Below are 27,839 nucleotides of genomic sequence, written 5' to 3'. Positions count from 1 at the left end.
TTCCTTTTTCTTTTCTTTTTCGTTTTTCTTTTTCTCTTTTCTTTCCTTCTCTCTCTTTCTCTCCTTTTCCCAATACAACTTGTTTTTGGCCACTCCGCACTGAGCAAAATGACTAGAAGGAAAACCTCACCTCAAAAGAAAGAATCAGAAACAGCCCTCTCTCCCACAGAGTTACAAAATCTGGATTACAATTCAATGTCAGAAAGCCAATTCAGAAGCACTATTCTACAGCTACTGGTGGCTCTAGAAAAAAGCATTAAGGACTCACGAGACTTCATGACTGCAGAATTTAGATCCAATCAGGCAGAAATTAAAAATCAACTGAATGAGATGCAATCCAAAGTCCCTGACTTTCATGGGGAGGAATATTAGGGTAACAGCAGACCTCTCCACAGAGACGTGGCAGGCCAGAAAGGGCTGGCAGGATATATTCAGGGTCCTAAATGAGAAGAACATGCAACCAAGAATACTTTATCCAGCAAGGCTCTCATTCAAAATGGAAGGAGAGATAAAGAGCTTCCAAGACAGGCAGGAACTGAAAGAATATGTGACCTCCAAACCAGCTCTGCAAGAAATTTTAAGGGGGACTCTTAAAATTCCCCTTTAAGAAGAACTTCAGTGGAACAATCCACAAAAACAAGGACTGAATAGATGACAGATAGATCATGGTGACACTGAACTCATATCTTTCAATAGTAACTCTGAACGTGAACGGGCTTAATGACCCCATCAAAAGGCGCAGGGTTTCAGACTGGATAAAAAAGCAGGACCCATCTATTTGCTGTCTACAAGAGACTCATTTTAGACAGAAGGACACCTACAACCTGAAAATAAAAGGTTGGAGAACCATTTACCATTCAAATGGTTCTCAAAAGAAAGCAGGGGTAGCCATCCTTATATCAGATAAACTAAAATTCACTCCGAAGACAGTAGTGAGAGACGAAGAGGGACACTATATCATACTTAAAGGATCTATCCAACAAGAGGACTTAACAATCCTCAATATATATGCCCCAAATGTGGGAGCTGCCAAATACTTAAACGAATTATTAACCAAAGTGAAGAAATACTTAGATAATAATACACTTATACTTGGTGACTTCAATCTAGCTCTTTCTACCCTTGATAGGTCTTCTAAACACAACATCTCCAAAGAAACGAGAGCTTTAAATGATACACTGGACCAGATAGATTTCACAGATATCTACAGAACTTTACATCCAAACTCAACTGAATACACATTCTTCTCAAGTGCACATGGAACTTTTTCCAGAATAGACCACATACTGGGTCACAAATCGGGTCTGAACCGATACCAAAAGATTGGGATCGTCCCCTGCATATTCTCAGACCATAACGCCTTGAAATTAGAACTCAATCACAAGAAGAAGTTTGGAAGGACCTCAAAAACGTGGAGGTTAAGGACCATCCTGCTAAAAGATAAAAGGGTCAACCAGGAAATCAAGGAAGAATTAAAAAGATTCATGGAAACTAATGAGAATGAAGATACAACTGTTCAAAATCTTTGGGATGCAGCAAAAGCAGTCCTGAGGGGGAAATACATCGCAATACAAGCATCCATTCAAAAACTGGAAAGAACTCAAATACAAAAGCTAACCTTACACATAAAGGAGCTAGAGAAGAAGCAGCAAATCGACCCGACGCCCAGCAGAAGAAGAGAGTTAATTAAAATTCGAGCAGAACTCAACGAAATTGAGACCAGAAGAACTGTGGAACAGATCAATAGAACCAGGAGTTGGTTCTTTGAAAGAATTAATAAGATAGATAAACCATTAGCCAACCTTTATTAAAAAGAAGAGAGAGAAGACTCAAATTAATAAAATCATGAATGAGAAAGGAGAGATCACTACCAACACCAAGGAAATACAAACGATTTTAAAAACATATTATGAACAGCTCTACGCCAATAAATTAGGCAATCTAGAAGAAATGGACGCATTCCTGGAAAGCCACAAACTACCAAAACTGGAGCAGGAAGAAATAGAAAACCTGAACAGGCCAATAACCAGGGAGGAAATTGAAGAAGTCATCAAAAACCTCCCAAGACACAAGAGTCCAGGGCCAGATGGCTTCCCAGGGGAATTCTATCAAACGTTTAAAGAAGAAACCATACCTATTCTACTAAAGCTGTTTGGAAAGATAGAAAGAGATGGAGTACTTCCAAATTCATTCTATGAGGCCAGCATCACCTTAATTCCAAAACCAGACAAAGACCCCACCAAAAAGGAGAATTACAGACCAATATCCCTGATGAACATGGATGCAAAAATTCTCAACAAGATACTAGCCAATAGGATCCAACAACACATTAAGAAAATTATTCACCATGACCAAGTAGGATTTATCCCCGGGACACAAGGCTGGTTCAACACTCGTAAAACAATCAATGTGATTCATCATATCAGCAACAGAAAAACCAAGAACCATATGATCCTCTCATTAGATGCAGAGAAAGCATTTGACAAAATACAGCATCCATTCCTGATCAAAACTCTTCAGAGTGTAGGGATAGAGGGAACATTCCTCGACATCTTAAAAGCCATCTACGAAAAGCCCACAGCAAATATCATTCTCAATGGGGAAGCACTGGGAGCCTTTCCCCTAAGATCAGGAACAAGACAGGGATGTCCACTCTCACCACTGCTATTCAACATAGTATTGGAAGTCCTAGCCTCAGCAATCAGACAACAAAAAGACATTAAAGGCATTCAAATTGGCAAAGAAGAAGTCAAACTCTCCCTCTTCGCCGATGACATGATACTCTACATAGAAAACCCAAAAGCCTCCACCCCAAGATTGCTAGAACTCATACAGCAATTCGGCAGTGTGGCAGGATACAAATTCAATGCCCAGAAATCAATGGCATTCCTATACACTAACAATGAGACTGAATAAAGAGAAATTAAGGAGTCAATCCCATTTACAATTGCACCCAAAAGCATAAGATACCTAGGAATAAACCTAACCAAAGAGGTAAAGGATCTATACCCTAAAAACTATAGAACACTTCTGAAAGAAATTGAGGAAGACACAAAGAGATGGAAAAATATTCCATGCTCATGGATTGGCAGAATTAATATTGTGAAAATGTCAATGTTACCCAGGGCAATTTACACGTTCAACGCAATCCCTATCAAAATACCATGGACTTTCTTCAGAGACTTAGAACAAATTATTTTAAGATTTCTGTGGAATCAGAAAAGACCCCGAATAGCCAGGGGAATTTTAAAAAGGAAAACCATATCTGGGGGCATCACAATGCCAGATTTCAGGTTGTACTACAAAGCTGTGGTCATCAAGACAGTGTGGTACTGGCACAAAAACAGACACAGAGACCAATGGAACATAATAGAGAACCAGAAATGGACCCTGAACTTTATGGTCAATTAATATTCGACAAAGGAGGAAAGACGATTCACTGGAAGAAAGACAGTCTCTTCAATAAATGGTGCTGGGAAAATTGGTCATCCACATGCAGAAGAATGAAACTAGACCACTCTCTTGCACCATACACAAAGATAAACTCAAAATGGATGAAAGATTTAAATGTGAGACAAGAGTCCATCAAAATCCTAGAGGAGAACACAGGCAACACCCTTTTTGAACTCGGCCACAGTAACTTCTTGCAAGATACATCCACGAAAGCAAAAGAAACAAAAGCAAAAATGAACTATTGGGACTTCATCAAGATAAGAAGCTTTTGCACAGCAAAGGATACAGTCAACAAAACTCAAAGACAACCTACAGAATGGGAGAAGATATTTGCAAATAACATATCAGATAAAGGGCTAGTTTCCAAAATCTATAAAGAACTTATTAAACTCAACACCAAAGAAACAAACAATCCAATCATGAAATGGGCAAAAGACATGAAGAGAAATCTCACAGAGGAAGACATAGACATGGCCAACATGCACATGAGAAAATGCTCTGCATCACTTGCCATCAGGGAAATACAAATCAAAACCACAATGAGATACCACCTCACACCAGTGAGAATGGGGAAAATTAACAAGGCAGGAAACCACAAATGTTGGAGAGGATGTGGAGAAAAGGGAACCCTCTTACACTGTTGGTGGGAATGTGAACTGGTGCAGCCACTCTGGAAAACTGTGTGGAGGTTCCTCAAAGAATTAAAAATAGACCTGCCCTACGACCCAGCAATTGCACTGTTAGGGATTTACCCCAAAGATTCAGATGCAATGAAACGCCGGGACACCTGCACCCCGATGTTTGTAGCAGCCATGTCCACAATAGCCAAACTGTGGAAGGAGCCTCGGTGCCCATCGAAAGATGAATGGATAAAGAAGCTGTGGTTTATGTATACAATGGAATATTCCTCAGCCATTAGAAACGACAAATACCCACCATTTGCTTCAACGTGGATGGAACTGGAGGGTATTATGCTGAGTGAAGTAAGTCAATCGGAGAAGGACAAACAGTGTATGTTCTCACTTATTTGGGGAATATGAATAATAGTGAAGGGGAATATAAGGGAAGGGAGAAGAAATGTGTGGGAGATATCAGAAAGGGAGACAGAACATAAAGACTTCTAACTCTGGGAAATGAACTAGGGGTGGTGGAAGGGGAGGAGGGCGGGGGGTGGGGGTGAATGGGTGACGGGCACTGAGGGGGACACTTGACAGGATGAGCACTGGGTGTTATTCTGTATGTTGGTAAATTGAACACCAATAAAAATTAATTTATTAAAAAAAAAGAGTTGGATACTTAACCGACTAAGCCACTCAGACACCCCTGCCTATTTTCAAACTTAAATTAATGGAATTAGACATTTATCCAAAATTATATATGTGAGAATCATCCTTTCTGAGTATAACAGTACTTCATAGTAATTTGTTACAATAGTGCATTGAATAAATATACCACATGTATTTATTCATTCTACTGATGGCACTTGGGGTTGTTTCAGATTTAAAGCTAATATAAGCAATGCTGCTATGACCTTTTTGTATTTGTGTCTGGTGCAAAGGGGGATGCACTTCTATTGCTAACTACTTTGCAATAGAATTGCTGGGTATTATGTTTGTATTTATTCTGCTTTATAAGTTACTGTCAAAAAGATTTCCAAAGGAGTTATACCTACCTATAGACATTCCCTCTAGCAGTATTTGAGAATTCTAGTTTTTCTGCAACCTCATCAAACCTAAGTACTATCAGCCTTTCAATTTTAACCATTCTAGTAGATGTAAGTGGTATCTTTTCTGGTTTTAATTTTCATTTTATTAAATTCTAATAGGAGTGAGCAGCTTTTCATGTTTATTGATTTGGATATCCTATCCTATCTAATCTAAACTACCTATTCAAGTCTTTGTTCATTCTTTTCCTAGCAGATTTTTTTTAATTGATTTGTAGAAGTTCTTTAAATAAGCTCTATATAAATAGATTTTTAGTTATATCTGTTGCAAATTTTATTTTCCATTCTGGAGATAACATTCTTAGCGGTGTCTGATTAAAAATTAGACTTAATTAAAAAAAATTTTTAAATAAATTAATTATAATGAAGTCCAGGGAGGAACTAAGATGGTAGTGGAGTAGGAGGACCCTAGACTGGTCTTGTGCATGGAACACAAAGAGATAACTATCAAATCATCCTAAAGACCCCCAGAGATAGGCCTGAAGACTGACAGAACAAACTCTACAACTAAAGGGAGAGAAGAAGCCTCATCAAAGAGGGTAGGGAGGATGGAGACGTGGTTTGGGGAAGAAAGGGACCATGGCTGCTGTGGAGAGGGAGTCAAGGTCGCAGAAGCAGAGAGAGAGCCAGAGGAGGGCACAGGGAAGGGAACCCACAAGGAGAACCTTTCCCCAAAGCCATTTGCTGGGAAAAAGAGAGGGCTGATTTTTATGAGTTTTTGCAGCCAGCAGAGCTTCAAGCCCAGAGTTTGAAAGGTCAGTGGGCTTGGCTGGCCTAGAGCCATCCGGGCGCTGCCCTACTCCCGGAGAGAAGGCAGGCAAACACCTGGAGCGGGGCGTAAACCCGCACGGGAACAGCCACCTGAAGACATAGCAGAGGGCGCAGGGATGCTTCACCCTCCTTGGAGGGGACGCAGAGAGGTAGCTCCTGGAGAGGCCCTCTGGGCTTGCAGGAGCTCGCGGGCATCAGTCTCTCCCCGCCCTCAGCAGAAGCACAGATGCACCAATAGGAGGCAGCACTGGGCCAGCACAGGCTGCCTTACTTGCTTCCAGGAAACCCCACTTCCCCCTGCACTCTGGTGAGAATGACTTTGCAGCTCAAACTGGTCTCAGTCCCAGCGCAGCGAAACCCTCCCCCAGAAGGCCAGGGCAGGTCCCTGCCCACTTTATGTCTCAAACCCTGGAGTTTGAAAAGTTTGCAAGCTGGGCTGGCCTAGAACCCGCAGGGCACTGCGCCGCTCCTGGTCAGGAAGCAGGCCAACAACCCCGGGCGCATGGCCTGGAAACAGCTTTCTGGAAAAGGCCTGGGACACTGTTTTTCTCAGGGTGCATTCCTGAGAGGCAGCGGGTGGGGAGCCTGCTCTCTGGGCACAAGGAGGTGATCAGGGCCATAGTACTCCGCTGCCCTGGGGCAGGAAGCAGGACAGGGAGGACTGGGGCTGCCTTAACCTGCTGAAGCCAAGTCCCACACCCTTGTCCAGGGGGGCTGCCCTTCTGTCAAGCTTGCTTCAGTCCCAGTGGGGCAGGCCCCTGGCCCAGAAGAGCCAGCATGAGCCCCCGCACAGACCGCATCCCCTGCCTAGAGAGTTCTGCACCACCACAGTGCTAGCACCAGGAGGGTCAGGAACCATTTCACAAACAGAGCAGAGCACACCTAGTTCAAACTCGCCACACTCAGGCAGGGACCAAACACTGTGCACATGCAACCAGGAGAGCCTCTGCAGGTGACAGGCCCGAAGGCCAGAGCAGCCAAACCACAGTAGCAGAGGGCATGCAGCACACACCAGAGATGCTCGCTCAAGTGCCAGATACTGGGCACCACTACCCTCTTCTTCATAAAGACATTCTCTCCAGAGTGGAAAGCAACTGGACTTTCCTTGCACCCGAAGAAGGCAGAAACTTAGACAAAAATGCCAAGACCAAGGAATTCATCCCAAATGAAAGAACGAGATCAAGTCATGGTCAGAGATTTAAGCTTGACAGATAAAAGTAGCAGGCCTGATGGAGAATTTAAAGCAACAATCCTAAGGATGCTCACTGGGATTAAGAAAAGGTTGGAGGATTTCAGGGAGGCCCTTACCACAGGGTTAAAAGAGTTAAAAAAAAAAGTTAGAAATGAAAAATATAATAATTGAGGTGGGAAACAGGCTTGATGCAATGAACATGAGGATGGAAGGAGCAGATCTCTCCACAGACAATTGGCAAGCCAGAAGGGAGGGCATGATTTTTCAACATGCTGAATGAGAAGAAAACTCTGATTGCAAATGGTAAGAATTTAATTTTTTTATTGGTGAGTAGTATTCCATTGTCTATATATACCACATTTTCTTTATCCATTCATCTGTCGACAGACATCTGGGCTCCTTCCACAGTTTGGCTATTGTGGACAGTGCTACTATGAACACCGGGGTGCAGGTGCCCCGTCTGATCCCTATGTTTGTATCCTTTGGGTAAAAACCTAGTAGAGCAGTTGCTGGCTCATAGGGTAGCTCACTTTTTCACTTTTGGGAGAACCTCCATATTGTTTTCCACACAAATGTGGAAATTAAGAAACAAAACAGAGGATCATAAAGAAAGGAGGGAAACATATAGTAAAATGAAAACAGAGAGGGAGACAAACCACAGGAGACTTAACTGAGTCAGGAAACAAACTGAGTGTTGCTAGAGGGGAGGTCGGTGGGGGGATGGGATAGCTAGGTGATGGTCACTAAGGAGGGTACTTGATAGAATGAGCACTGGGTGTTATATGCAACTGATGAATCACTGAACTCTACCTCTGAAACTAATAATACACTATATGTTATTGAATATAAATTTTTAAAAATAAAGAATGAGAAATACCCTGTAGTCAAGAAGGCTCTACTGAGTAAGGGAACCATTTAGAACCCAAGGAGAGATCAAAAGTTTCCCAAATAAGCACTAAAGGAGTTTGTGACTACTAAACCAGATCTTAATTATTATTGTCAAATGGATTTCTTGTAAGATGCCATTTCCCATTCTATTCTTTTTTGGATGGCAATTATTATATACAATACCATCTTTTTCTGTTTTGTAGGATCTACTTATTTTTCTGTTACCTAATAAAATTTTTCTCTATATATTTAAAAAAATTATAGTGAAGCCCAAAATATCAATATTTCCTTTCTTGATTGGTTGCTTTTTGTGTCCTATTTATTAAATACTTTTCTACCTGAAGTTCATAAAGATAATCATGTGTTATCTTTTTGAATTTTCATTGGTTTTATGTTCACATTTAGATCTACAATCTATCTGGAGTTCATTTTTTAGTATGATCTGTGGTAGCATTCAAACTCATTTTTCTCCATATGGGTGTTCAGTTCAGCTAGCAGTATTTATTGGAAAGACTATTTCTTTCCCTGATGATCTGCTGTCACATTTTTACCATATCCATGTGTTCAAATGTGTGAATATATGTTTATAGACTCACTCTGTCCCATGATTTTTTTTGTTTCAACTTTATAACTTACTATTGTACTTATAATATTGCTAATATTACTGTCTTAAGAACTATTTATAGCTTTGGGGCCCCTAGGTGGCTCAGTCAGTTAAGCATCTGACTTTTAGTTTCAGCTCAGGCCATCATCTCAGAATCGTGGTGTGGAGGCGGAGAAAATTAAGGCCATTCCACTTTAAGTTCAGCGTTAGCACAAGTTCAGCCATCCCAGGCCCCTGTGAGTAAGAGCTGAAATTTACATTACTTCAGTTACAGGAAAAAAAGAAAAAAAAGAAAAAAAAAAAACAGTTTACAGTTTAATGTCCTAGAAAGTCCCATATTAGAATAAGAACAGAGCCCAAGCCAAGGGCAGGAAGCCCCATATTAGAATAAGAACAGAGCTCAGGGGATCCCTGGGTAGCGCAGCGGTTTGGTGCCTGCCCTTGGCCCAGGGCGCCATCCTGGAGACCCGGGATCGAATCCCACGTCGGGCTCCCAGTGCATGGAGCCTGCTTCTCCCTCTGCCTGTGTCTCTGCCTCTCTCTCTCTATCTGTGTGTGTGACTATCATAAATAAAGAAAGAAAAAAATATGAAAAAAAAAAAAAAAGAACAGAGCTCAATGCCCTTGAAAGCCCCATATCAGAATGTAAACAGAACTTGAGAAATTCCTCCACCCTTTTTGGAGGTCCCCTAAACAAGCCCATAAAACTCAGCTGAAACCGATCTCGGGGTCCAAGTCCCTGCTCTGCTGTGTCGGGTACACTTGGACCCAAGCTCAAGCTTGTAAATAAACCCTCCTGTGTTTGCATCGGTGTCGGCTCCTTGGTGGTTTCTTGGATTCGCAATCTTGGGCACAACAGTGGGATTGATCATTGGGCTCAGCAAGAAGTCTGGTTCTTTATTTCCTTCTGCTCCTCTCCCTGCTCGTGTTTTCACTGTCTCTTTCCTCTCAGACAAATAAATAAAATATTAAAAATAAAAAACCTGTACCTTTATAATTACTCACTACCTGATAGTATAATTCCACCAGTTTTGTTCTTCAAAAATTTCCTGAACTAACCTTGGACCAATGCACTCCATTTGCATTCTAGAATTCTTTTGCCAATCTCCACCTTTCCCACATATTTGAACTTTGTTTGTGATTTCATTGAATCTGTGGATAAATTGATTGGAAAATTACACCCTTACAATATTAAGTCTTTTGAACCATAAACATATTCTATTTATTTAGGTCTTATTTAATTTCTTTTAGCAATGTTTGCAATATTATATGCAGAAAATTTACACATACTTTTTAGAATTATTCTAGTTATTAGAGACTACTATGAATGGCATAACTTGTAAAAAGTGACCTCTTAGTTTCATGTATTAATTCTAACCATTTATTTTATGATTTCTTTCCTGTTTTATACATACAATGTCATTTGTATATAATGATAGTTTTATTTCTTCTTAATCTTTTTAACATTTGTTTCCTTGTTTTACTGCTTTTCTTAAAATACTCAGAAACCATGAGTACAGGCAATGAAAACAGCTACTCTTGCCACTTTCTAGATCACAGAAAGAGCTCACATTTCACAGGTGAATACATTAATAGCTGTATAGTAGCCCCCTCCCCCCCCCCAGCCGCCTTATCTATGGGGCATATGTTCCAAGATTCCCAGTGGATGCCTGAAACTGTGGATAGAACTGGAGCCTATGTATACTATGTTTTTTTTCCTGTACATACATATCTATGATAAAGTTTAACTTATAAATCAGGACAGTAAAAGATTAAGAATAATAATTAATAATTACAACAATATGCTGCAGTAAAAGTTATGTGAATGTGGTCTCTCTCTCAAAATATCTTACTGTATTGTGCTCACCCTTCTTATTTGTGATGATGTGAAATAATAAACCACCTATGTGATGAGATGAAGTGAGGTAAATGACAGGCATTGTGACATAGCCTGTGGCTATTGTTGACTTTGTGACCTTAAGTCCAAAGGAAGATCATCTACTTCCAGACCACAGTTGACCAAGAGTAATTAAACCATGGAAAGCAAAAGAGCAGAGAAGAGGTGGCATGGAGGGGTGGGGGGAGCAGCAGAATACTGTGCTCTGTTTAGTGATATTTGGGTTACCTATTTGCTATGCATTTTAGTGATATATGAGTGAAATGCTGTGTTTAGTTATACCTAGTGTATCTGCTACTTTGGTCAGTGATAGAAGGGGGGGGTGTTAAGTTAAAAGATACAAGTGTGTGTGGCACCGTGTTTAATAATATTATGTGAGACACTGTGTTTAGTGTTGCACTGAGCTTGTGCTAATCTGTTTGATGACATATGTCTGAACCCTTGGACTCAGTGGTAGATGTGCTGCTGTGATAGTGGTATATGTGTCACCATACATATGTGTGAGACAGTCTCTTCAGTGATGCCTGGTGTGGGTGGTCTACTTTTAGAGAACTGTCTGCTACTGTGTTTACTTATATATGTGTGGGGAATTGTGTTTATTGGTGTGCATGCTGCTGTGTTTAGTGATATATGTGTGCAAAACATACAGAGTGCCTATTTTTGGTAATACTTTGTTTACTGATATATTTGTGAGCTACTGTGCTTGATATGTACTACTGTTTCAGTGGTAGATGTGTGAGACTGTGTGTAGCAGTGCATGGCGTATGGGCTACTATGTTTGACTACACAGAAGCAAAATACTGTGCATATATGACTGGTGTTTGCTACTGTGTTCAGTGATATGTGTGAGCTAATGCGTTTATTAGTGCCTGGTATGCTTGCTGTTTTGTTTAGTGATATATGTGAGAGACACTGTTTAAGGATCACAACTGTGTTTGCTCCTGCATTTAGTAATATTGTTTGAGATACTGTGTTCTGTGAAGATTCATGCTTGTGCTACTCTAGGTAGTGAATTATATGTAAGGACTTGGGTTCAGTGGTGTGTGTGTTAGTATGTTTAGTGATACATGTGTGACACACTGTGTTTCATGCTGCTTGTGTATGTGCTACTCTGTTTAGTGTTACATGTGTGAGAGATCATGCTTAGTGGTGTCTAATATCTTTACTACTATGTTTAGTGATATATGCACGAGACACTGTTTCCAGATAAAATCTAAGTGTTTCAATGTATTTAGTAATATTTGTATAAAACACATTGTTTGGTGGTGCCTGGCGTGTGTGCTTTTGTGGTTACTGATCAGTGAGTGTGTTGGTGGTCTGTGGTATATTTTTACTGTATTTAAGAATATATGTGTATTACATTGCGTTTAATTGTGAGGTATTTGAGACTGTGTTCAGGTATTTTATGTGTGAAACACTTGCTTTGTGTTATGTGGAGCATATTATAATGCATTTAATGTGTGTGCAGTAGGAATTTTTATTAGCATGTATGTGAGACACCTGGCTTAAAGGTATGTGGTGTGCATGATAATGTATTTAGTGATGTGTGTTTGAGGTAGTATATTTTTTAATATTGATTAGGTAGTATTGGTTGATGATGTTGTTGAGTAACTATATCTTTGATGATTTGCTATCAAGTTTTTTCATCAATTATTGATAGAGCATTGTTAAGTCTCCAAATATGATCATGGATTTGTCTATTTCTCTTTCCAGTTTTTAGTTTTTATTTCATATATTTTGCAGCTATATTGTTTGATACACACATTTAAGGTTGATGATGTCTTCTTGAGGATTGACCTCTTGTATCATTATATGGTAATGGTAATTTTCATTGATAACATGGTAATTTCTCAGGTAATTTTCTTTGCTCTGTAGTCTAATTTAGCTGATGTTAATATAGCCATGCTTGCTTTTTGTTATTAATGTTTACATGACATATCTTTTTTCCATCCTGTAATGAGTTGAATGGTGTTCCCCAAAAAGATATGATATGCCCATGACCTAAAAGCTGAATGTGACCATATTTGGAAAAAGAGTCTTTGCAGATGTAATGAAGTTAAGGGTATTGAGATGAGGTCATCCTAAATTTTGTGGATGTACCCTAAATCAAATGACAAGTGTCTTTATATCAGACAGAAGAGAAAAAGGAGAAGGACATGTGAAGACAGAGATTAGAGGTATGTCCCCTCAAACCCAGGGAATACCTGGAGCCATTAGAAGCTAGAAGAAGCAAGGCAGGATTCTTCTCTAGAGACTTAGGAGAGAGAAGAGTCCTCCCAATATCTGGATTTCAGATTTCTGGCCTCCAAAATGATAAGTCAATAAATTTCTTCTTTTAAGCTACCCAGTTTATTGGAACTTATTACAGCAGCTGTAGGAATCTAATATGTGTCCTTTTACATTCAACTTGCCTGTACCTTTATATTTGAAGTAAGTTTCTTGTAGACATAAAGACATCACATAGGTGGGCCATTTTTTTTCCCAGTTCTCACTTTAATCTCTGTATCTTAATTGTTGTATTTAGACCATTTACATATAAGGTAATCATTAATAGGTTGGGGTTTAAATCTTTTTTTTTTTGTTTTCTCTTTGTTCTTTTTTATATTTATCCTTTTTCTTTTTAGTTACTTCACCTGAGTTTCTTGAAAATATTTAGCACTACATTTAATTTTATGTACAGTGCTTTTGTAGAGCTACTTTAGTAGTTGCTTGGGTTTATATTACATATCTATAACTTATCAAAGTATATTTATGTCATCCTTTAACAGTTCAAGAGAAGTACAGAGACTCTACCTCATTTTACATCCTTTAACTTCTCTGTTTATAGTATAATTTGTGTTAAATATTTCTTCTTTATATATTTAGAAATATATCTGACAGGTATTATATTTTTCCTTTATTATCAAACATAAATTAGAAAGCCCAAATGCAAAAGGAAGTCTATTGTTTTTATCCATGTTTTCATGACCCTTATTCCTTGATAATGTTCCAAGATTCCTTTTTTATTGCTTTCTTTCAGTGTAGATAACTTCCTTTAGCCATTCTTTCAGATTAAGCCTACTAATAACTAATTCCCTTAGTTTTCCTTCATCTGATTATATCCTTCTCTCCCTCTTCCTAAATGTTACTTTTGCTGGTTATAGGATACTGAGTTGACAGGGGTTTTTTTTCAACATTTGAAAAATGTTTAGCATTTGTTTTTTGATGATAAATCTACCATTAGAAATCTTTGTTTTTTCTTATATGTAAAGTATTTTTCTCTGACTGAATCAAGATTTTTGTTTTGTTTTGTTTTTAGTTTTCAAAAGTTTGACTATAATGTACCTTGGTGTGAATTTATTTGGGTTTCTTCTCTTTGGGGTTCACTCAGCTTTCTGAATCTGTATTTATGACTTGCCAAATTAAGGAAAATTTCAACCATTATTTATTTGAGTACTTTTCCAATGCTTCTCTCTTTGTCCTCTCCTTCCTTCAGGACTTTGATGCCATAAATGTTAGATCTTTTGTTACACAAATCTGGGAGGCTTTGTGTTTTTTCCTTCTCTTTTCACTCCATTTTTTTTTTCAAATTGAGTAATTTCTTTCATTCTATCTTTCATTCATGGATTTTGTGTGTTCTTCTTTTATTCTTCTGCTGAGACCATCCATTGAGATTTTTATTTTAGATGTTCAGAGCAGAGCTTTGGAACCTGCCTTCTCAGAGCAGAACTCCTAGTCTTAAAGATCCACTTCTGGGTTAACTGTGGTAATGTTGTGACTTAACATCAGTTAGGATCCAGACAGATTTTCTGCAGCATTATCCAATGTCCACATAGGGCCTTTTCAAACCCAGTACTAATACCTCTTTCCCTTCCACTCCTTTCATATGAACCAACATCCCTGACACTAAGCTAAACCAATAATTGATCTCTGAATTGACTTGAGTCCACTGGTTCTAACAACATTGATAAAATGAGAATCTCTGAATAAGGCAGAAGAAAGATGAGGAATATCAGAAAATATAGCTTCATCAGAACTAGCAAGCCATTTTATGGAGGATGTCAAAAGTCAGGAATGGTGACTAATAGTAGGTATTTTATCAGGACTTGACAGAGAAATTGGCATTTTAGGAAGATATAAAACACTATTTCTGATATGCCTAATTACATCTGGGGAGGAACTTTGAACACAGAATGTTACAGACTCAGTATTAATTTCACATTGGAACCACATCTTCTTTCTGAGATGATCACCAGATAGTTTACAAATCTGAAATTTCCCAATGGATAGCAATTCTTATAAAATCCTTTCTCCACAGGTCAACAGTGAGAAAAATAACCTTCTTCTTCCAAATGGAGGGTATATATATCTAGATAGAAAGTTAGACAGATAGATAATAGATTGACAGATAGATAGATTTCATATATCTATGTATGAAAATAAAAATAAGAAATCCAGTTTTCTCTTATTTACTCAGTTATGGCATTTGCTTATAGTGCATGTAATTTATCTACTCAATAAATGATGCATTTGACACCTTCCAGGCAGGGTCATTTTTCAGCTGTCTTGTCTAATAATTTCTAATTTTTGATCTGCTTCTGTGTGTTCAGAGCTCTAACTGGTCAAGTTAATGCTGTTCTGGGTCATTTATTTACAAAACAAGCCCTGTTCATAGATTAATCATTTAGTTACCTGAGACCATTGATCTCTCCACTAGTTTATAGATTTCAGTGCTACACTAAGATCTTTTCCTTCTTTGCTGTTGGTATCTCCCTCCCAGACAATTCTTTCTCCTTTTAGTTTCTTACTTTCACAATATTTATTATATCTCTTCCTCTCTTCACACTCAGATAAAACAATCCTTCCTTTAGGTATCTTCTTCCTTTCCTAGGACCTACCTTAGAACAAGAGATGTCAAAATCTATTCTAATTTCAAATGAAAGAAAGAGTTAAGTGAATCTAAATTCTATTTTAAAACTACATTAAAATTTTTAGAAATACATGTGGATTTAGAGAGGGACCATAAAGAAAAGTGATAAAGGAAGGATGGTGCTTACTTATATTTCCTGGGGACATAATGGATCAGCCCTTTGCTAGCAACTTTACTTATATTATTTTATTTAATTTTAACAGGAAATTGGGTTAAAATGTGGAAACAGAGGTTCAAAGTCCTTATTTATTCTCTTCCAAACCATACTGTTAGTAAAACTGGTATGATGATGGCTACTAGAATTAAATATAAACAATTAAGTTTCCAGCACCCTGATAATATGCATAATATTGGTTAAAACACTATTTCACTTCTTTGGGCCTTATTTTCCTCAGCTATAAAATCAGATTTGAATATGACATGACTTCCTTCTCAGTAGTGCTTTAAGTATAATGAGATGCATATATTTTATCTCAGTTTTGGATAGTTTCCCAAAAGGATGAGCATAAAGTAATATAGGAAACATTCTCATATTCAAAAAGTATGGGCTTGACATACCATGCAAGATTTGCAAAAAAGGTAACAAAAGACTGTTTTTTTTTTTATATATATAACCCTTAGTTCTATATTCATCTCATAGAATTGTTGAAGGAACTTAGAACAAGGATATCTTTGGGAAAATTTGCAATGCTATGGCATAATATCCCCTCCTCTAGGAAATGGGAATGGGCACTTCTCTCTTCCATCAAAGTCAAGGTGAAAACCTTCAGTGGAACACACTAGACCTTGAGCTGTGAACCCTGAAGTCCCCAGGACTGAGGGACGCTAAATATGAAGGACTATTCCTGGCTACCTGCACTTGTGGCAGCATAAAAAAAAATAAAAAATAAATAAAAAGATCTGCACTGGGAACTGATGACATTCCTGGAGTTTATTGGAGAAAAGATAGAAAATCTTTGAGCCAAACACTCCTTAGGTTTGCTGAAGCCGACCTAAATACATTGTCCAAAAGAGGTTCCTATAATGAATCCAATAGAGAGTTAAGGAGAAAAACTACTGCTTGAAAAACTATGTCTGAGTTTTCAGGCCCAACCATAGTCAATTACAAAGGTTTTACCTGGAAGGACTCACAGAGGAAAACTGGCCTCTCCATACCAGATTTGGTGTACATCTGGTATGTTATGGTCTCTGAAGGGATTTGCAGTAAAGGACTCAGGCTCCTGGCCAGGTCTGCTTTTATGCATATTTGGTTCACATGTCTCTTTATCTGATAGTCTTCCTTCTGCTGGGCCTTCCTTCCTCAGATGCCTAGGCTGAGATCTTACAGCAGGTGGAGATGGTGGTACTCAAAAAAACTCAAAGATCCTTTTTCCTCACTCTTACACTATATTCAGTACTTTCCTGTTAGCTCTTCCTTCCCACCACCTCACAGGGTTAGATCGTAAGTAAAACAGTAATAGCCTAGCCAGTTAAAGAGAGTGATTAAGTGAAAATCAAACCAAAAAATATGGCTTAACAAAGGCTCTTCAAAATCCAAATGTGAGGTTCTAAGCCCTTGCAATTATGTATTATAGTAGTGACTGCTGTACTTTCCCCCCTTATTCATAGAAGGAGCTCATAATGGTGACTATTCTTTAAAAATAAAGCAATAACAATGTGAATAATAATAATACTTATCTTAAAAAATATGAAATATTCATTTCATATTTGGCAAGTGATACAAGTCCTTGATAATCAGTGAAAAGATAAACATGTTATGCCATAGGAATACAGAAAAGGAGCAACTAACCAGTCTTTTAGTGAAGAAGAATATGGAAAGTGCATTTTTAGCCTTAAAAAGGTGATGTAAAATTTATAAAAGTCAGCTAGGGGTGAAAAAAAAAAAGGGCATTCCAGGCAGGAAGACAGCATAGATAAATGCTAAGCTACGACATAACAAATTGGGAGCTAAAGATCATAATGGAATGGCTAGAGCCACATTTGAAAATATGTATTGAAGAGAAATGGAGACATGACTATTTTGAGCTTAGGACTTTATCCTGAAACTCACCAATCAGCAAAGAAACCAAGTGAGAAATGCATTTGAGAGATAATGTTCTGAAAATGGAGAAAAGAGCCCAGACAGGGATGAAAAAGGAGACAGGGACACCAATGAGGAGGTCATATGGAAATCCAAATTTTCCATTCCTCCTTGCTCATTCTATTCGTTTGGAAAGGGAGGCACAAAATTTCTTGTACTTCTGTACTTTGGTTACATAATTCTCCAATTGCAAGTTCTTTAAAAAAAATTTTTTTTTATTTATTTATTCATGAGAGACACACAGAGAGAGAGGCAGAGACATAGGCAGAGGAAGAAGCAGGCTCTATGCAGGGAACCCAATGTAGGACTCCATCCCGGTACTCCAGAATCATGCCCTGAGCCAAAGGCAGATGCTTAACCACTGAGCTGCCCAAGCATCCCTCAATTGAAAGTTCTTGCCACTGGGCCATACAACTATTTTTTTATTTTTCCTTTTCTTTTCGATGCTCTGCCCCATGTTGGCACAGATGCGTACTCACAAATGTGTACCCACAGACATTCATTACAAAAGTTATTTTGTGTTAGGGCCTTGCAGGTTTCTCACCTTCCTTTCTTAAAAGGAAGGTGAGAATAAAATAATATTCTAGTAATCTAGTTTCAGGCTTTGCATGTAGTAGGTGTTCTGCAGTTGTAGACTATTGATGGTGAAGATGAAAGAGAAAGCTAAAAGTGAAACAGTAGAAAAAGGAAAAAATATAAAAAGCAAAGAAAATAATTGAAACACATCTCTTATTTCACTTGATTGAATCTAAATGTCCCATTCATCTACACTTCCATTCCAGGTCCTTCCATAACTTAAGTGTGGCTGAGGTCTATGACACATAGTCCCTGTCATCATCTAAGTCATATTGCCTGGAATCTACCATGGGAATTCTTCACACTTCACCTTACTAAGTAGAAATACATGGAGATATATACTAGTACAAAGATGGGCTCTGCATTTGGAATCTTTTATCTCATGTATCTCCCTCTATCTCTGGATAGCTAAATAAAGCAATGGAATATAGGTTTCTAAACCAAATCTAGAGTGACATTTTTAACATAGTATGTGAGACAGAACCACCTGGACAAATCTCCAATTATTATGGCCTATTTCCCCACTAAATTCAGCACTCAGTAAAGAAAGCTTCAAGAACATGACCTGTCTTGGGAAGAAACTCCATTTACATATGCACACACACACACTTACAAATACCACATTTTATTTATTTAGCTGCCTTTGATGTGCTACATATTTGCATATATTGAGCATTATGGCACATATTAATCTCAAGCTCCTTCCTGAGCTCACACCTTAGCTGCTTCTAAACTAAGATCCAAATACGTCTAGAGAACTATAGGGGAAGACTGCCAGTGTGCCTATTGTTTTGATAAACTCTTGTTGTTAAAGTTTGAAATGAAATCAATGTATCACACTCTAAAAAGAATGGCGATTTTAAATACAGGGTTTTGTCTTAGAGTATAATCAATCCCACAGATACATAGGAGACTCCTACAGCAGGATGATTTAATCCATAAACTCAAAAAATGAGTACTGATCATTTGCAGTAGGCCAGGCCCTCTGCTAGGTTCTGAAGAGATACTGAAGAAAAATGTTGACAAGTCTAACAATTCTGATTTTAAGAGCTATGGGGAAACTTTAGCATGGAACGTGAAGTCCTCAAGAAATTAGTAAGTTAAAGGAGTGTTTTGCAATAAATTCTGTAAAAGCCTGAGATCATAAGATACCAACTGAAGTTCTGATGACAACAGTAACCCTCAAAATAATATTAATGTGGCTGAGGACTCCGTGCTGGGCAAAGGTTATAATGCTACCACTCCTTGTGTCCTCAACTTTTGTATACAGTGTCTGTGGCCTTTATTATTATCATCTTTGGGATGAAAAATAAACCTCAGTGGCAGAGGTGACAAGGATACATCTAAGCAAGAGCACAGGGTGACTTCAGTGGCTTTGGGTATACATCTTCCATTTTTTTTATGATACAATTACAGTCTAGGAAATTTCCCCACATGGGGACAAAGAGAAAACAGCAGTTTCTTCCTAGTTTAAGTAAGAAGACTGATCCTTAGTGTTCAAGGAAATCATCCCCTGCAATGTGTCCTTCTCTTAGAAGAAACTTGAGTTCATCTGATTCTGGCAAAGTTCATGGAACAAGTGGGTGTGGCCAGAGAGTAACCATTTATTATGTGGCCAGGAAAGCAGAAATTTATAATATTGCTTATATTTTCTTTGGTCAAGACTTTTTCTTTGTGATTTCAAATTGGCTTCCATTTCATGTTGGAGGGAAGGGAGAGAAAGAATTTAAGCCAGTGCATTCCAAAGATTGATAATGGTGCTGGTAGCTTAAAGAATATTCCTGAAATTTCTTGGTATATTAGAAGAGAAGGAATTAGGAAGGTTAAGGAAGCCTGCAGAGGTTACCTCAAGTTCAACAGTCCCAGCCTTCCCACTGGCAAACTCCAGCTCCTGAGACATGGCTGTAGCCAGATGTTATAAAACCACAACAATGTGTCAGAGTAGACAGGTGAGATACACATCCTTATTCACACACCACTCACAGATTGACACTCACCCTAAGGTCAATGATTTTATAAGGTATCCTGTAAACAGACAGTCGAGTAGCTGAGACTCCCATAGCTAGAATAGGGAGTAGTTAAGAGACATTTATGTCCCAGGCATCCCGAGGCACAACAATAATGTTAAACAGAGATTTAGTTCTATTGCAGTGAATTCACAGTGTCAATCAGCCAAGGATTAGAGGTGTTTTTCCCAGAGAGATACAGGAACAATGCAAGTATCAAATATATCAGGTGACTAACAGGCAGTGTAGCATCATGAAAACAAGCTTCAACTCTAGAACTAGAAGTCCAAAGCCCAATTTCTGGCTTGGTACAGATACCAGCATTGACTCTAAATAATTCCAGCAGGAATCGGGAGGGGCCCAAGGACAGTGTTCTCTTCAAAGTGCCAGGCACATATGCTTGCTTGGCCTCAGCATAATCTATCACTTGCTATTATGTAAATGCAATCCCAAGTAGCAATTTGTGAACCAGACCTATAATTCTGTGTGATTCAGGTGCTATGGCTGGATCCATCCCTAGCTTTTAATCTGTACATTTTATTCACTAGAAGGTGGCATGATTGGATTTTCAATTCTGTTACTGTGAGTTTTTCTATTAGTAGGCCAAATGTATTTCATGCCATTGCCCTCAGTGATTTCCCACTAAAATACAGACTACAAATATTTCAATCGAGTTGCAATTAATAGATCATACTCTAACCCTTTCCTTAAAACTGGGACTAGTATATATAAGTTTTCATACCATTATTAAAATACAGTATAACAATTTGGAAATTATTCAGTGAAATTTGGGTAATGGATTGATTATTCTTGGAGAGTTTCTTCCCCAAGTTGCTATGTGACCTTGCCTTGAAGGAAATCAGTCAGATATTTTGACATTTTTAAACCTGTGTCCAAGATGACCACAATAATAAGAAAGTATTTAATAAATTACTTTGTTTTAATGATAAAATCAACTTATCCGATAGCTTTCATATAAATTTTGTGGCTTACTGATGCCAAAAGCATGTAAATGAACTGACTAGACCCATGGGATCTAGAAATATGCAGACTCCCTTTAAAGATACCTCTCAGAGTAATATTTTTGATACTTAAAGTTATAAACTTGGACCTCCAACCATCCCATCCTCATCTCTCTGGAGCTCAACAAGCCCTGAAGTGATCCTTTAAAAGCCCACACATGAGCAGTTCTTGGATTCTTGGTAGGTGTGAATGTCTCAGATGAGAAATACCAGTATAATTATGAGATTAAATAAGATGAGGAAAACAGAGTATCTTTGAAGAAGAAATAGTAGATAAGTCAGAATAAGAAAGACAAATATGTGGAATCTAAAAAACCAGACAATTGAATAAACGAAATGCAGAAGCAGATGTGTAAGTACAGAGAACAAACTGATGGTTGCCAGAGAGAAAGAGGATGGGGGATGGGCATAATGGATGAAGGGGAGTAAGAGATACAGGCTTCCAGGAATGGAATGAATAAGTCATGGGGAGCACAGCATTGGACATGTAGTCAATAATATTTTAATAGTATTGTATGGTGACAGATGGTAGCTACACTTATGGTGAACTATGTTATATATTGAAAATAATGTAGCACTGTGTTACATTACACTGAAATTTTAAAAAATATTAGAAAAAATCTTTTTTCTTCATTTTAAAAAATTTTATTTATTTATTCTTGAGAGACACAGAAAGAGAGAGGCATAGACAGAGAAGCAGGCTCCATGCAGGGACCCTGATGTGGGACTCAATCCTGGGACTACAGGATGACACCCTGGGCCAAAGGCAGGTGCTCAACTGCTAAGCCACCTAGCATCCCTCTTTCTTCTTCATTTAAAGAAGGATCATTACTAATATAGGTGCACCTCTGCATACCCCTCCCTATGCTATTAACCACATGCCCCCAGATATAACTAATAATCTGAATTTAATAGTCATGATCTCTTACTATTACTGCATGCATACGTGCCTGAAGTGACACATTGTTTTACTATTGCCATATGTTCTAGCATTGCTTTACATATTTTAAGACTACATAAAAGGCATGATATAGTTCATATTGTTCATCAACTTGCATTACTCATATAGTGAAGTCATGATGTATCTTCCAACTCTTTCAAGGTTAGGGAACTTACTGCCCAGCTGTTGGGAGTGCAGGGCCTAAAAGCTCTCAGCTGTCATACCTCTCTAGAAATTACCCTCTGCTGAAGAGAGTGCCTTCCCTAAATTCACACTCTCCCAAAGCAGCCTGCTCAATGAGGAGTATAAAGTCCTAGCCCCTTAAACCCAACTCAGGAACTTTTGAAAGGCCATCTCAACGCCATATCTCCCTATGGAAGGTCAGAAAAGCCTTTTTGAGAAGAACAGATAATGTACAACCTGAATCAAAATGTAAGGAAACATCAGACTTTCCCAAATTGACAGATATTGTGCAAGATAACTGGCTTATAGTCTTCAGAAATATTGATGTCATAAAAGACAAAGAAAACCTAATGCAGTGTTCCAAATTAAATACACTAAAGAGACACAACAACCAGATGAAGCATATAATTGGGGATTTTCTTTTTGCTATAAGGAAATTATTAGAGTGATTTGTAGCTTGCATAGCACTTAACCATAGAACAGGCATTGTTCTAAGTAATTCATATATATATATGAATATATATATATATACACATATATATTCATTTAATCCTCATGAGAACCATATGAGTTAGGTATGATTATTATCCTTATTTTACAGGTAAGGAAATTGAGGCACAGGGAGCTCAAGTAACCTACCTAAATAATGCAATGAGTGAGAGGCAAAGCTAGCACCAAAAGAGGACACTGCACATGGGCTCACTATTCTTAACCACAGTCTCTACTGCTCATCATAATAAGGTCATCATTTCATACACTTTGATTTGGCAAAGACTAAAAAGCTTATCATCAGCTGATGGTAAAATTGTGACAAAATCGGAAGTCTCATGTTTTACAAATTGTTATTTGATTAAAACCAATTTGGAAAGCAATTTAGCAATGTGTAAAAGCACAGTAAAAGCACAACATAGTGTGATAAGAGGGATCCAAAAAGTCATATAAAGCACAGGTCACAAAGTTAAAGAAAAACAGTATTTTTTTTTAGCCTGTAATGTTCTCCACAGTATGAAATTAAAAACTATAAAATATTGATGAAAGAATTGCAGAAGACACAAATGAAAAGATATTCCATGCTCATGGATTAGGAGAATTAATATTGTTAAAATGTCTGACTATACAAAGCAATCTACAGATATCAAAAATACCAACAGCATTTTCCATAGAACTAGAACAAATAATACTAATATTTGTACAGAACCACGAAAGACCCCAAAGAGTCAAAACAATCTTGAGAAAGAAGAGCAAAGTTGGAAGTATCACAATTACAGGTTTCAAGATATACTACACATTTTTAGTAATCAAAACAGTAGGGTACTACAACAAAAATAGACACATAGGTCAGCAGAACAGAAAACAGAGTCCAGAAATCAACCCACAATTATATGGTCATTTAATTTATGTCAAAGAAAGCAAGAATGTAAAATAGGGAAAAGATAGTTTCTAAAATAATTGGTGCTGGGAGAGCTGGACAGACAGATGTAAAAGAATGAAACTGAACTGCTTTCTAACACCATTCACAAAAACTCAAAATGGGTTAAAGATCTAAATGAGAGACCTGAAATCATAAAAATCCTAGAAGAAAACATACGTAGTAATTTCCTTGACAACGGCTGTAGCAACATTTTTCCAGATATGCTTCCCAAGGCAAGGGAAACAAAAACAAAAATAAATTATTAGGACTTAAAAAAAAACCCAAAAACATGAAACTACAAAAGTGATCATAATGAAGAAAATCCCAAATGATTAATCATTGTTTTTTGAAATTCTATAAATTCTATTAGTATTTTCCTTCACACTAAAAATTGATAAGGTTTTTGTAAATTTCCATGAAGAAAGGGCTTTTTAAAATTTTTGATACTAATTTCTAGTTTTATTACACTGTGATTAAAGTATTGTTTATAATATTTCTACCTTATTGACCCTACCAATGATTTCTTTTTTATCTAATAAATGATCAGTTTTTGTAAATATTATGTATACTTGAGAAATCTTGAGATTTCTTGTATTCTCTATTACCTGTGTATAAAATTCAATATAACCATAAGGTTATAAATAATGACTAATACCTGACTCATTATATTTTTTAGGTCTCCTATAGTCTTAGTTAACTTCTCTCATCCCCATGATCTGTGTTTACTAAAGGGCAGCATGTTAGGGGCCCCTGGGTGGCTCAGTGGGTTAAGTGGTGGATTCTTGGTTTCAGCTCAGGTCATGATCTCAGAGTCCCGAGATGGAGCCCCATGTCCTGATCCCTACTCAGTAGGTAGTCTGCTTAAGATTTTCTCTCTCTCTCCCTCTGCCCCTCCTTGCCATACTTTGTCCCATTCTCTCCCCATTTCTCTCTCAAATAGATAAATACATCTTTTTAAAAATTAAAAATAAATAAAAGGTAGCACATTAGTTTCTTTTTAATGATGTATTTCTACTCATATCTTCTCACATCACCTGTAGTTTGTTTTGTAAAAGGGTCACTATGTTATTCGATGCATAAACATCCATAACATTGCAAATTGTGGCTTTTAACATTGAAAGGTATCCCTTATATGTGAACAAGCTTCTTTTACATTATGCTACATCGGAACCCAGGACCTAGTTTCTGATGTTTACCGTGCTAATTCACATTTCTTTTTTATTTCTGACATAGAAAGGTGTGCACTTCCATTTGGAGCTTAGATAGGTTTTATTAAATTTATTCTTTATATTATAGTACTACTTGGAATGTATTTAGAGCAAATGGGGATATTCAATGTAGGACGTTCCATAGCTATTTTGATAGGAATTTATCGTCTAATCAACTCTTTTTTTTCTTGTTTTGGATTCAGTAAACATGGGAAATTTCTGGGTGATGGTATTGTTCTATAAGTCCACTCATTTTCAACTCTTTCATAAGAGTTTCCCCAACAATTATATCTACTCTTTAACTCTCTTCTAAACTTTTCCTTTTAGTCCTCTAACTTCTGCACCATGTAGCATTGTTGTCTGTTGCATTACTGATGTACCATTCTTGTGTCATTGGTATAATATTTCAGGGAAATTTAATCTTATCTCCCCAATGAGTACCCAAGTTTTTCAACAGCAGATTCCACTCAGAAGCACCTCTGCTAACAAGCAAAGCTGGAGACTCTCGCAGGGGCTAACAGTTAGCTTGAAGTGTATGTACTCTACTACAAGAATGAATAACAAATGTGGATGCATAGTGGGGAGAGCGAAGTTATAGTGACTTTGAAGCTATGCCTTGAATGTTTTTAGAAGACATTAATTCATTAGGCAGATAAGGGGGCAAACACATTCTAATGAATGGAAAACTTGTCCAAATGCATAAAGATGTGGAAACACATGGCTAATTCAGAAAACGGTGCTTGAGTTCAGTGACTAGAGTACAGTGTGGCAGGACATACTGTTCAGCAGTAGAGTCTGCTTTTTATCCTGGTAAGGGGTTAGAGTGTTATTCTAATCATTAGGGATATTTAAGGGACAAAGTGATATGACCACAGTTGGCTTGGGAAAAATAACTGTGCCAATGGTTTGGGAAATAAATCTTAGGAGGTATCTCAAAGAAAAAGGCATCAGTAGAAAAGCTGCCTACTGTGGGGCACGTGGGTAGTTCAGTCAATTAAACAGCCAACTCAGTTTCAGCTCAGGTCATGATCTCAGGGTTCTGGGATCAAGCCCTACTTCAAGCCCTCTGACCCTCCTCCTAGTTGGGAATACACTTTCTTTAAAATATATAAATAATTCTTAAAAAAAAAAAAAGGCTACCTATTGTGGCTAGGGGAGACCTGCCCAACAACTGAATGAAGATAGTCATAGTAGAACTTGGTGAGAGATCAGATTTGTTAGCTGTCATGCATGTAGAATAGCTAAAACTTGGTTTCTAATTTGCTGTCACAGAGAAAGAAGATATAGAGGGTGATGTCAATATTTCTAGCTATAAAAATTTTCTAAGTGAACTAAAAACAGGAGACAAAATGTTTAAGGGACACAGAGCAGGTTTAAGATTCACATTTGTGGTGACATGAGGAAAAAGAAATTCTCTCTTTTTCTCTGTTGCCTCCCCACCCCCAACTTTCCTTTAGCCTCAATGTGAAGGGAAACAGTTAAATATCAGGAAAGACCATTGCATTATAAGCTAAGTTTTGTAGGTTTATTCCACTCAGGGATAAATGGAATTTGAAAAATAAAGTTGCCATAAGGTTGAACAGAAGCAAATTAAACTTTCACAAAGGATCTTCTCTTTCACTTTCACTCTCACAATTTTTTCACAGAGGCAGTTAATACTCTAAGCCATAGCATCTTAAGTAAATGAAATGAAGTCAATAATACCAGAGTCTCAGAGGGACAGTGTCTATGGGACAGGATAGGTAATTAATAGTTCAAGTAAGTAAATGGCCAGTATCCAGAAGCAGATTTCATGCAGTACTTATCTCCCAGTCTGAAGATTCTGGAAGGAAATATGGTTAAGATACTCTTAAGCCATTAAATTACATTGTCATTGGAAGCCTGATGCCCTGGGCACTCCCAGAACATATGGCAGAAAAATATCTTGTCTAGAATTTCATTGCCAGCATCAATCCACAGCTTTGAGAGTCACAGCTGCCATGCTGGATGGAGGCCAAGGGCATCTCAGGACTGCCTGTTCTTGTATGAGAGAGATGGAAAGGTTGGGGATTGGTCCCATTAATTTATTTTGATCTTTCAACTGAGACCCTGAATCACAACCACAGCTTAATACTCTGTTTCCCCAGACCTTCTGCTCCATCTTCCTAGTAAAAGTGAAGTGACAGGAGAGACACTGTGACCCAGCGTCAAACATCCATTAGTGGTGTGATGCATGTGGCTTGCCCAGGAAAGCCAAATTTCTTGGTTCTGCTCTCATTTATAATAACTCAGTTTTTAAAAAATCAGGTAATGAATGATAAGTGTGGCAGTTTTGATTTGTTTTAGCCACAGAAGGTACTAGATGGAATATAACCCTTTTAAGAAGCTATTGAGAGAATAGCAGTTAAGTGAAACTTGGAGGAGTCTTAGCAAAAGATGAAATAAGCAGTTACCTAAAAACATGTAACATGCTTACATGTTTTTAGCACTGAAAGCTGCTCCTTGGGATAAATATTCCATATTTGACCATCAGAGTTGCCTAAAACTCAGCTATTATATTAATCCTTAGTTGGAAATTAAGAAATTACCTCAGTAAAGCCCTTTTGAAGATGAAAATATTATCCTTGTTAGGGGTGTTATTTTCTGATGAGCTGGGTTTTTGTTTTGTTTGTTGTTATTTGTCTGTATTCTCATGGGGAAGTTTTCCAGACCTTGCCCATAGACTCCTATTCACTGACTACAAGGGATAGAATATTATCAATAAAATTTCAGCCAGTTTGGTTATTTGAATTAATCACTTTTACATAATAGTAAAATAGCACTGAGAGAATGACAAAGGGGCCTCTATATTTTATTAGGGGAATCAGGATGGAGAAGGCAGGATGGAGGGACCAAAGGCCAGAAGCCCTAGCCTGAGAAGACACAGGGACTGGAATGGAGTTATGGTAAGACCAGGAATAACAAGAAAACATAGAATGGGGTGTGAATGTTGTCTTC

The 27,839-nt window shown here is 37.8% G+C and overlaps 1 long non-coding RNA gene across 2 annotated transcripts in view; it reads right to left on the bottom strand.

The window, feature by feature from the left end:
- LOC129501513 (uncharacterized) overlaps window positions 1-27,839 on the bottom strand; it is a 235,600-nt gene that overhangs the window by 134,134 nt on the left and 73,627 nt on the right. The gene's annotated exons all lie outside the window — the stretch shown is intronic.

This window comes from Nyctereutes procyonoides, unplaced genomic scaffold (assembly GCF_905146905.1).
Source record: "Nyctereutes procyonoides isolate TBG_1078 unplaced genomic scaffold, NYPRO_anot_genome, whole genome shotgun sequence".
In the NCBI taxonomy this organism is placed as follows: domain Eukaryota; kingdom Metazoa; phylum Chordata; class Mammalia; order Carnivora; family Canidae; genus Nyctereutes; species Nyctereutes procyonoides.
The sequence above is the reverse complement of the archived record's forward strand: the minus strand, read 5'-3'. Positions and strand labels throughout refer to the sequence as shown.